The sequence below is a fragment of the Amborella trichopoda genome, chromosome 13 (assembly GCF_054954075.1).
Source record: "Amborella trichopoda isolate Santa Cruz 75 chromosome 13, AtrichopodaSantaCruz75HAP2 v2.0, whole genome shotgun sequence".
NCBI classification, from domain to species: Eukaryota; Viridiplantae; Streptophyta; class Magnoliopsida; order Amborellales; family Amborellaceae; genus Amborella; species Amborella trichopoda.
The window spans coordinates 32,007,269-32,017,738 of record NC_142348.1 but is presented as its reverse complement, the minus strand read 5'-3'; the positions used below and the strand labels follow the sequence as shown (position 1 = coordinate 32,017,738).

At 36.5% G+C, this 10,470-nt stretch overlaps 2 long non-coding RNA genes across 2 annotated transcripts; one reads left to right on the top strand and one right to left on the bottom strand.

Moving 5' to 3' along the window:
• Positions 1-855: 855 nt before the first annotated feature.
• LOC148779165 (uncharacterized) lies at positions 856-2,848 on the bottom strand. The gene is made up of 2 exons (XR_016046743.1): positions 2,304-2,848; positions 856-2,109 (listed from the first exon to the last, which is right to left on the bottom strand). It is a non-coding gene; the product is annotated as an uncharacterized LOC148779165 (long non-coding RNA).
• On the top strand, positions 1,138-3,178 carry LOC148779164 (uncharacterized). Its single transcript, XR_016046742.1, has 2 exons — positions 1,138-1,797; positions 1,939-3,178. It is a non-coding gene; the product is annotated as an uncharacterized LOC148779164 (long non-coding RNA).
• The last annotated feature ends 7,292 nt before the right edge of the window (positions 3,179-10,470 follow it).

The following is a 10,470-nucleotide window of genomic DNA, read 5'->3' as shown; positions in this document are numbered from 1 at the left end:
TTGAAATTTTATGGCAGGTTGTAACCTTGTTGCCAATAATTTGGATATATGATGGCAAGGAAAGTGCAAAAAAAAAGAAAAAAAGAAGTTCATAGTGAGGGTGGCTATGGACCCGACTAGACCATGGACCCGAAGGGTACAGGTATGTATTCAACTTTTGGACCCGACAGTCCAAAACCTGGACCTAAATACATTCGAGTCTGGGTCAAGGTCAAGTCGGACCCGGCCAATAACCAACCCATTGCCACCTACCCGCAACCACCGATAGAGGTGGCAATAAGGTCGGGTTGATCCCAATAGGGTTCGGTCCCGGTCCAAATGACATGGGCCGGAAAACGGTAGGTTACAGTCTGGTCCAACGATTCTTATTGGGGTTGGGTCTAGTGGGCCCAACCGAACCCCACCCATTGTAAAATATGTTTACAACCTGGTTCAGGTCCAAGTGACTTGGACCCGACCTAGGTCTAGGTCAGATTGTACTATAGGTCCAAATGACTTGGAACCCGATTTTCATGTTGGGACCATGTTCCGAGTCGGGTCCCAATCCATGTGACACCTAGTTGGTTAACCCAGACCATACCCGAACTATTGCCACCCCTAACCACCGATGATCCAACCCCATACCCCTCTCTCTCTTCCATATTTATGTTATTGGCCTGACAAATTAATTTTTGACTTCCATAGTACACTCTCTTTCCTATTTGATATTGCGACATTGTTGTGTGTCTAAATTTTCCCTTTTCATTTCCTTTTCTATAATGTCATAACTCTTAGTTTGTCGCTTCCTTTGTCCATTTCGTCATCCCCCGTCGTTTTAGTTGTGAGCACCAACCAGTTTGAGTTAGGGAGGAAATCGGAGAGCCACCGGTTGGGCATGCCAATTTTATAGAAAGATCCAATCAACAAGTTGAGGGCAGGGCATATATGCGGATGGTGAGAGCAGTAGAGAGGTGTAGTAACGAGGGCCTTATAACATAAAAAGAAGAACCCTAGTTAGTTGAAATGGTCCCCCTCCTTCAATTTCCAATAAGGTTGGGACCATCAAGTCCTAGGTGAGGAGGAAAAGTAGGGCAAGACAACTTGCAGAAAAAGGCATACCAAGAAAAAGGAGTTAAGGAAAAGGAAGGGAACCACATGAAACCGAATATCCAACACAAAACTCAAAAGCGAAAGCATAAAAAAAAAATAAAAGCAAAGAGTTGAATAACCATAACAAAAGAAATTAAAAATTTTGACGTAGGTGGGAGGGGATAGGCAGGGGAGGAAAAGATATTGTATATACGATATATGCCATGCCCCAAGATCAAATCATTCATTCTCCTAGGAAAGGCTTTGAACCCCAAGCCACCAAAAAGCTTAGTTTAATTGGTCGGTTTGGGGGAAAGGGGGCAAGGGCTACATGAATCACGTTGGTTCTCTTTGCCCACTTAAAGAGAAGGAGAACATCCACATATGTGTCACATTGGTTAAAAAAGTATAAAACATGGGAATACGTGCAGATCGATGGGGCCAAGCATAAATGTGGAAAGAGATAGAGAGAGAGAGTGGACAAATCCGGAGCAAAGGGTCAAGTCAGAAGATGGGGGCAGCAGGAGGGAGCACATCAATCGCTTGGGAATTCCTCCTCCACACAAAGGGGGCTGACCGACCCACCCACCCCAATCATGTGCGCCCAGCCCAGATCTCTCAGGATCTCAACACCCTTGTCTTCACCTAAAACCTCCTAAACTATATATCTCTCGCTCTTCCCTGCCTTTTATTGCGATTACTTTATTGAGTAACATTATTTTTTGATCGGTTGGTTGCTGCTCTCCTCGTCTATCTCACATAAATCTTTTTCTAATCTAACAGATAAAAATAATGAGTCATCTTCCATCCTCCTTTCCTATCTAGTTTTCATGGGTTGGGTTTTTTTAATGGCATATGTTGCCTTTTCAGGGAAACTGACGAACGCCCATAAGCAACAATATCTCCACCAAGATTTTGAGGGGCCGAAGCGTCCCTACGGTCTCGGTAAATTATCGAGAGACGCACCCTGCCCCATGCCCAATTTCCTTGTCATGAGCGCCCGGACTAGAAGCGATGTGCCCTTGTTCCACTTCACCCCATCTGAAAAGGCATTGTATATAGACCTTGCGTCAAGGGAGGCAACGGACCGGCCTTGGTTCGAACCCCAGCCCTTGTCCCAAAGGACTGCACCAGCTCAAGCTAGGTCAAAAATAAATGAAAAAAAATAAAAAAAATAAGCAAAAAAAAAAGAGGGCCAGGCCTAACCGAATAAGGCCGCACTAGCCCTAGCTCACCCATTGGGCCACAATTTGTGGCTCAGGCCTATGTATTCAACGTTGTTGTCCGGGCTCGGCCGGCCGCCCATCCCATTGCCTGCCCATACACAAGTCCCATTCAATGTGTGTGAATTTGGAAGATGAACCTAAGGCTCCAACCCTCAACTTTTTGGATATTCCTAATATACTAAAATCTCCTCTGATCTATACTCATACCCATTTTCCGTGATTTTTTGCTTAACTACTATATTTCCCTCATCACATATTTGATACATCCATTGTGCTACAAAGCGCAATGGTTCTCATACAACAGTGGGGATGCCAAAGGTTTTTTAAGAGTTGGAGGGTGCCTAAGGCACCATCACGACCTATCTAGTTCGTGATGGAAACGCAGCGGACCTACTAAGTCTATGATGGTGGCTAATGCACTATCATGGACCTAATACCATAACGGAAAAATCCTATGGATCTGTTAGATATGTGGCAAGACCTGCAATAGACCTACTAGATCTATGGCAATGCCTAATGCGCCATCATGGATCTAAAATCGTCACGGGCCTCCATAGACCTGTTTGGTCCATAATGGAGCCCCATGGACCTGCTAAGTATGTGGCAATATCAAAGGCTCCTCCAAAGTCCAGGAGGCTTGACAGTACCTTTGACACGGCACCACCATGGACTTGCAAGATCCGTGGCGCTTGGGAGTGTCAGTTTAAACAACCTTCGTGGTTCTAGGAGATCCGTGGTGTTTTTTTAGTGCGAAGGATGTACCCAATCCATGACAGCGGGCAATATAGTCATTAAACAAAAAATGTGGGGAAATTGGGTATGATTGTAAGTAATGGAAGATTTTGGTATATGTTAGTAATATCCAAAAATTCAAGGAATCTTTTTAATGATTTCTCTTCTATTTTAGGTGAATGCTTTGTATACCATGCAAGATCTAACTTTCATCCAACGCAATAACATCACCAGAAAAGCCGCTTTTTAACATCTGACGGCTGGGGAGACCGATATCAGACGGCTTGGGTAATGCAACCCCCATTGAAAATTTCCCCTTATGGCAAATACATTAGGGGTATTTACACTTTTTTATTTAAAAAAAAAAAAGAAAAAAAAAAGAAAAAGAAAAAAAAAAGAAAAAAAAGGGTAACATGTGACTTGGGTAGGTACTTGAATAATGCAAGAAAATAAATAAACAAAAGAGGCTCAAGTTGAGGAGAACGAGAAGGCAATGAATACAATTTTTTATCGACCCAAAGAACCAAGCCCTTAATTGTCCTTTCCTTTTCCTGGAATAGGGTTAAATGATAGGTTGGTTATAATAATAATAATAATAATAATAATAATGATGATGATAAGAAGTGGTGGTCAAGCATCGTAGGAGCAAGGGCAAATTTGTCTTGTGTCTCCCCTTCCAGTTGTGGTAATGAAGGGTGAGACCCGAGCCTCGTCTTGCTTCCATTATTGGCAAATTTTGCAGCACACACACAGGAGGATATGTTAGAGAGAGAGAGATGTGTAATGGGCAGTGACGTGTCGTCCTCTCAAGTGGGGACCCCAGGCTGACACTCTCTCGTGGCTTTTAATACGAGGTGCGGCCCCGTTGCCCCCACACCACTTTGATTCCCATTTTTGGAAAATCTATCCCCACCATCTCCCTAAGGAAAATTTCCACCTTGCCTTCCCCGATGGGTCCATTCCAGTGCATGCCCTTCTCCTTCAATGAATTTTTATTGTAGATATCAATTTAGGATCTCAAACGCATTCTAAGCATAGCAAGCATTTTAAAATACGACATTTTAAAAAAATCTCTCATTTTTTGAAATCAGTTAAAAACTTCTTAATTTTCAAAAGATATTCAAAAAATTGCATTTTTTAATAGAATTGATTTAAATCTGTATTATTATTTTTTTCAAAAAAACTTCTCCCCTATAACTTTATTTCTTCATTCACTTAATATTATAGAATTTTAGTCGAAAGATAAGCACATTAACAGTGGGAGTAAATTAAAAATCTTAACATAACAAAAAAATTCCAAAAAAAATTCCGTCAATAAGTTCCCTTTAGAGAAGTGTACGAATAAATCCAATGAATATAATCTCCAAAAAAAATAAGATATCAAAACAATCTTATATATCAAAATAATAGGTAGAAATAGAAGAAAAACCACCCAATGAAAAATCTTTTTTTGTTTTCTTTAAACCTAGAGCATCCTTATAACGAGCAAGAAAGAGATTCAATGATACTAAAGATTTAAGCGGATAGGAGTTCAATGTGAGATTTGAATTTGTTTAGGCATTTTATTACTTTTTTTTATTTTTATTTCATTTTTTTATTTTTTATTTTTTATTTCATTTGTGTATAGAACAAAGTATTTTGGATGGACCACTATTTTACATATTTTGGCCTTTGTTTTAAGTTTTGGTCAACTAAAATCATATATTGAGAGGTTTTTTTTTTTTTTCTTTGAACAATAATCTATACCTTAGTTTACAGTTCTTGTTATTTACTAACATAGTTATTTCATTCAATAAAGAAATTATCAGAAATATGCCTTAATTTTCATCTAATTAGAAAGAAAACTCTCAACCTTCATAAACTTCGTCCATACTCTTTTTCTTCAATTTTGACTTTTTTTTAATCAAAATAGCCATTATGATAGTCATATTACTGTAATGACTACCGCATTATGGTACTTAAAGCACCATAATGACCAAATTAAGCATTACGATACTTTAAATACAATAATAACCAGACTAAACATTACAATACTTTAAAAACCATAATGCTTATTGGGTCTTTTTCTTCCTCGTTTGCTACATTTTAGCATTATAATTCTTAAAGTACTGTAATGTTTAGCCTGGTCATTACAGTACTTAAAGTACCGTAACGCGGTAGTCATTACGGTAATACGACTATCGTAAAGGTTATTTTGGTAAAAAAAAAATCAAAATTGAAGAAAAAGGGTATGGACAAGGTTCATGAAAGTTGAGGGTTTTTTTCTAATTAGGCGAAAATTAAAGTATTTCTGATAATTTCCCTATTTAATATTATTGTTGTTGTTTCATTTTACGCTCGCAATAAATATATGATATAGTTTATGTTACAACAATAGAATAAGCATTGTTGTTGGATTTATTGAAATTTTAGATAATAAATTGTCAAGTGTTACCTAGATAACACTAGTTAAGGCCATAAAATTATTGTTTAATGGCTTTAATGTATTTATAAAAGAATTACAAATCATTATCCTATATAATGTCATCTTTACACATTTGATTTTTTCACTCCATTTTTTTTTGGCCATATCTGAAATATTCACGATTCTATAACTCACCTCATTTTTTGGCAATTGTATTTTTACCTGATTTTTTAATCCGACTTTTTAGAATAAAATAAATTTATTATAGATATTTTGGTTTGTTGATATATTATTATTCCCCAACTTGCTAACTATGATTCTAAGTCATTGGTGTTATGTTTCCCTTTCAAATCCATGATAAAATAAAAGAGAAATGATTCTTAGAAAACTAAAATGAACTACTTCAAATTGTTCTCGATTTGTAGTTGTGGTGGTCAAAATTATGAACAGATGAAAACTTAGTTTGAAGATCGATGCTCAAAAAGATACATCGTCTTCTAAGTACGTGTGTCAGTTGTGCACCAAAAAATCCACCCTTGTCAAAACTCCAAACCAATATTAACAAACTTGGCTCCAGACTCCGCCCTTGCCAGAGCCAAGAACTCAAGTGAGTTTGATTGGACTCACCCAAGCTTTGCACGAGCACTAAAAGGGCTCCAAATAAACAACAAAAATTCAAAAAACATTTATCAAATGCAATTAAAAATTGATAAAAATAAAATGAGTTCTAAATATCATTAAAATGTTATAAAATATGAAAAAAAAAAGAAAAAGAAAAAAAAGATACACAAGGGTAATGCTCGAAACAATTCAAAAAATATATAGAAAATTAGTGAATATAATAAGAAAATTTATCAATTTGAGAGATTAAGAAAGATATCGCGTATAGAATTAGAGCTAGGTGCGCGAAGTGGAGATCTTCATCCGGTATTTTATGTAATCATCGCATACCAATAAAACTAAATGAGAAGTTATGTAGGATAGTTATAAGACTAGCCATGCTTTATGGGATGGAATGTTGGGTGGCCAAAAAAACAACATATCCATAAGATGAGTATAGTTGAGATCATTATGTTGAGACGGACGAGTAATAAAGGATAGACCTTGAAATGAATACATTAGAGGGAACTTAGGGGTAGCTCCAATAGATGATGAGGGAAAGTAAACTTAGGTGGTCTAGCCATTTGTAGTGCAGACCTAATACAACATTAGTAGGAGGGATGATTTGGCTCAAATGAAATGCTCTAAAAGGGCAAGGAGAAGGGCCAAAAGGACATTGATGGACATAATGAGAAGAGATATGGTGACTTAAAATCTGATTGAGACTATGAACCTTGATAGACTAGAATGGCGGAACAAGATCCATATAGCTGACTCCAAATAGTTAGGATAAGGCTTAGATGATGATGATGAATAAGAAAATTTACAAATCATGACAAAAAATATAAAATTATATTAGATCATATTTGTTAATCATTTCTTCATGATTTATTGACAAAAATTTAAATTTTTTAGTTGAATTTTAAGAAACCAATTTTATCTAAAAGAAACTTGTCTTGGTAAGGTGTTGATGCCAAAAAAACCTAGTCGAATCTCAATCCACTCGATCGAGTTTTAAGACACCCCTGATGTTTCTCTGGTCCTCAATGCAAATTATCTCTCTCCTTTTTTCCTTTAACAAAAGTTACATCCTTAACATCCATTCTCGTTGGCGCATCACTCATTTGATCTTGAGAGATGGAAGAAGCAGATGAGAAATGAAAGAATCAATCCTTGTCTTCAAATTAGTAAAAATGAGAGAGAGAAAATGTAGAGATCTTGACCATATTAAATGCATTACGAGCGATGATCAAATAGTCTTGGTGAAGGATGAAGAGGTCAACAAAAAGTGGAGAGGTTTTTTCGGGTAAGTATAAAACTTTTTTTGGGTAAGTACAAAAAGTGGAGAGTTTATGTTAAAAAATTACTAAATGATGAACATTGTGGGAGTATCATAGTAGAATTAACTATTTACATAAATGAGGGCAGAGGTCATAGATACATTGGTAGGATTAAGATGTCAGAAGTAAAAGAAGCTTTGAAGAAGATGAAAATAGGAATGGCTTTAAGATAAGATGGTATGTCGATAGAGGTTTAGAAGTGCATATAGGACAATGACATTGACTGGTTGACCTAGTTGTTCAACAAGTTGTTGAGAACGAAGAAAATGCTAGATGAATGGAGAAAAAGTATGGTAATACCTATTTACAAGAACAAATAGGATATACAAAATTATGCAAACTATCGAGGGATCAAAACTTATGAGCCACACTATGAAGTTGTGGGGGAAATCATTGAGCAATTACCATGGCATGAAATGAGTGTATTAGAAAATCAATTAAGTTTTATGCCATATAGGTCAACAATTGAGGCTAGTTTTCTACTTAGGCAACTGATTGAGAAGTTTAGGGGAAGGGAAAATACCTCCACATGATCTTTATTTATCAAGAGAAAGCTTATGATAGAGAACCTCAAGATTTAATTTGGTGGGTGTTGAAAAAAAATGAGCCTCTTGATACTATAGCAACTTGATAAGAAATATATACGATGAAGCGCTAACTAGTGTGTGAACAACTAGTAGAGAGACGAGTAAGTTTCAGTGACAATAGGCCTACATCAAAGGTCAGCGTTGAGCCCATAACTCTTTATCTTAGTCATGAACAATTAACCAGGAACCTACAAGATGTATCGTGATGTATGATGTTCATGGATGACATAGTTTTGATAGATGAAACCCGAGTGGTGTCAACACAAAGTTAGAACTGTGGAATAATGCTCTATAATCTAAAGGTTTTAAAATTTTCTGGACTAGGACAATGTATATGGAATGCAAGTTTAGCAATAATCTGAGTAGGGACGAGGAAGTAGTTAAGATTGACAGCCAAGAAATATCAAAAAGAGTGCATTTTTGATATCTTGGATCAATAATCTAGAAAGATGTTGCACATAAGATTATAACTTGGTAGGAAAACTGATGTTCAACTAGAGGTTTATGCGATCATCGCATACCGATAAAACTGAGGATGAAGTTCTATAGGATTGCTTTGAGACCAGCATTGCTTTATGGGGAGGAATTTTAGGCGATCAAGAAACAATATGATGAGGATGTAGAGATTGATAAGTGGAGAGACAAGAAGGGATAGAATTTGAAATGTTTACATTTGGGAGAACATAGGTGCGGTTCCAATATATGATAAGATTAGATAAAGTAGACTTAGATGGGGTATGTGTATGCAAACCCAGCATAGAACCTATTAAGAGGTTCGAGTTGGTTCAAGTAGAAGGCTCAAAAAAGGCAAGGGGTAGGCCTAGAAGGATATTGTTGAAAGTAATAAGAAATGATATGGGGACTTGTGGCCTCACTGATGGTATGTGATGTATGGAGAAAATAATTTACTAAAAAATAAAATAAGGGTTTAAGATATTATATCTTCTCTCTAGGTCTGCAAAGGCGTCCACCCCAAGAACTTTTCACAAGATCAAATTCTTTCTTTATTCTTCAGTTACTTATTTATCTAACATTTCAAAGTGGTTTCATCTCATTCTAGTAAATTTTGGTCAGTCAGAAGCTTCACACAGACACATGTCAAATCCCTGGATTTTCAGTTCACAGATCAAACATGCTTCTATAAATAGTTAATAGCTTTAAAATTACATGAGATATTAACATCGAGTCTTTTCCATGTGAAAATACATTCAACATCCTATTGACCCACCAAGATTCATGGTCTAATGCAAGGTTTAAAGTACCATAACAATCATTCAAATAGGGACAACAATTATGGGAATCAAAATACCCTTTAACAAAATTTTAGTAAGCATGCACCCACACTCACACATACACACAACACACGCACTTGAATTTCACATTTGAATTAAGCAAATAAACATGTATTAACATAGGCATGAAATCATGAAAAACTAAATCTACTTACTTTGCTCCAATCAAAATCTTCAAGATCAAATATTCTACAAACTCCACTTTGGTTGCCAAGCTTCAAGTGGATTGGGTTCAAGCTTCAAAGGTTTAAGACTTATGGGGTTAATGGGCTTGGTGGGGTTTAACGACTGTGAGAGAAGAAGAACAACAGGGAGAAAAGAGGGCCACATGAGGGAGCGAATGGATGGTATATATATAAGCATGGGGGAGCATGATGACATATGGGTAGGGGTCATGTAACTTATGTATGTATAATACCTCATCATGTAGTTAGTCATATGTATTAATGTGAGTATGCATGTCATGACATATATTATGCATTCACGTGATCATAGTTCATATGTTAATATCATCATGTAGTTATATATTTATATGTCATGCTATAATGTTGTCATGGGGTCATGCATGGGATCATTTATACATACATCTATCATGCATGGGGAACATAATGATGGGGGTGGAAGCATGCATGTACCACATGACACTCAAGTGATTATGTAGGAGGAAAGAGAATGTATGCATGAGCATGCATAAAGAGAGAGAGTATGTTAGAGGAGAGAGAGTGCATGTGTGTAATCATTGTGTGGGGGGCATGCATACTAAAATCATATGCATAAGTGAGATGCCAATTGTTGTACCTGACACGTCTCTGAAACAATATTTATTATGTATGAAATGCTTTTGATATGATTTGTGTGCATAAGAAGCGTGACTCTTGTCAATAGGTGATATACCTCTTGATAATAATGTGTATGTGACATGCCATTAATTATTCATGCTATGCCTCTATTATGTGATATGTGTATGACAATATGTTTCTAATATGATTTTGATATGACACTGGTAACATACTTTCAATATGATATGTGTGCATGGAGACATGCTTCTGTTATATGATCTATGCATGGTAACATGATTCTGATAAGATATGTATGCATGGAGACATGCTTCTATTATATGATTTAGGCATGGTAACATGCTTTCGATAAGATATGTGTCCATGGAGACATGCTTCTGTTATATGATCTATACACAGTAACATGCTTTCGATAAGATATGTG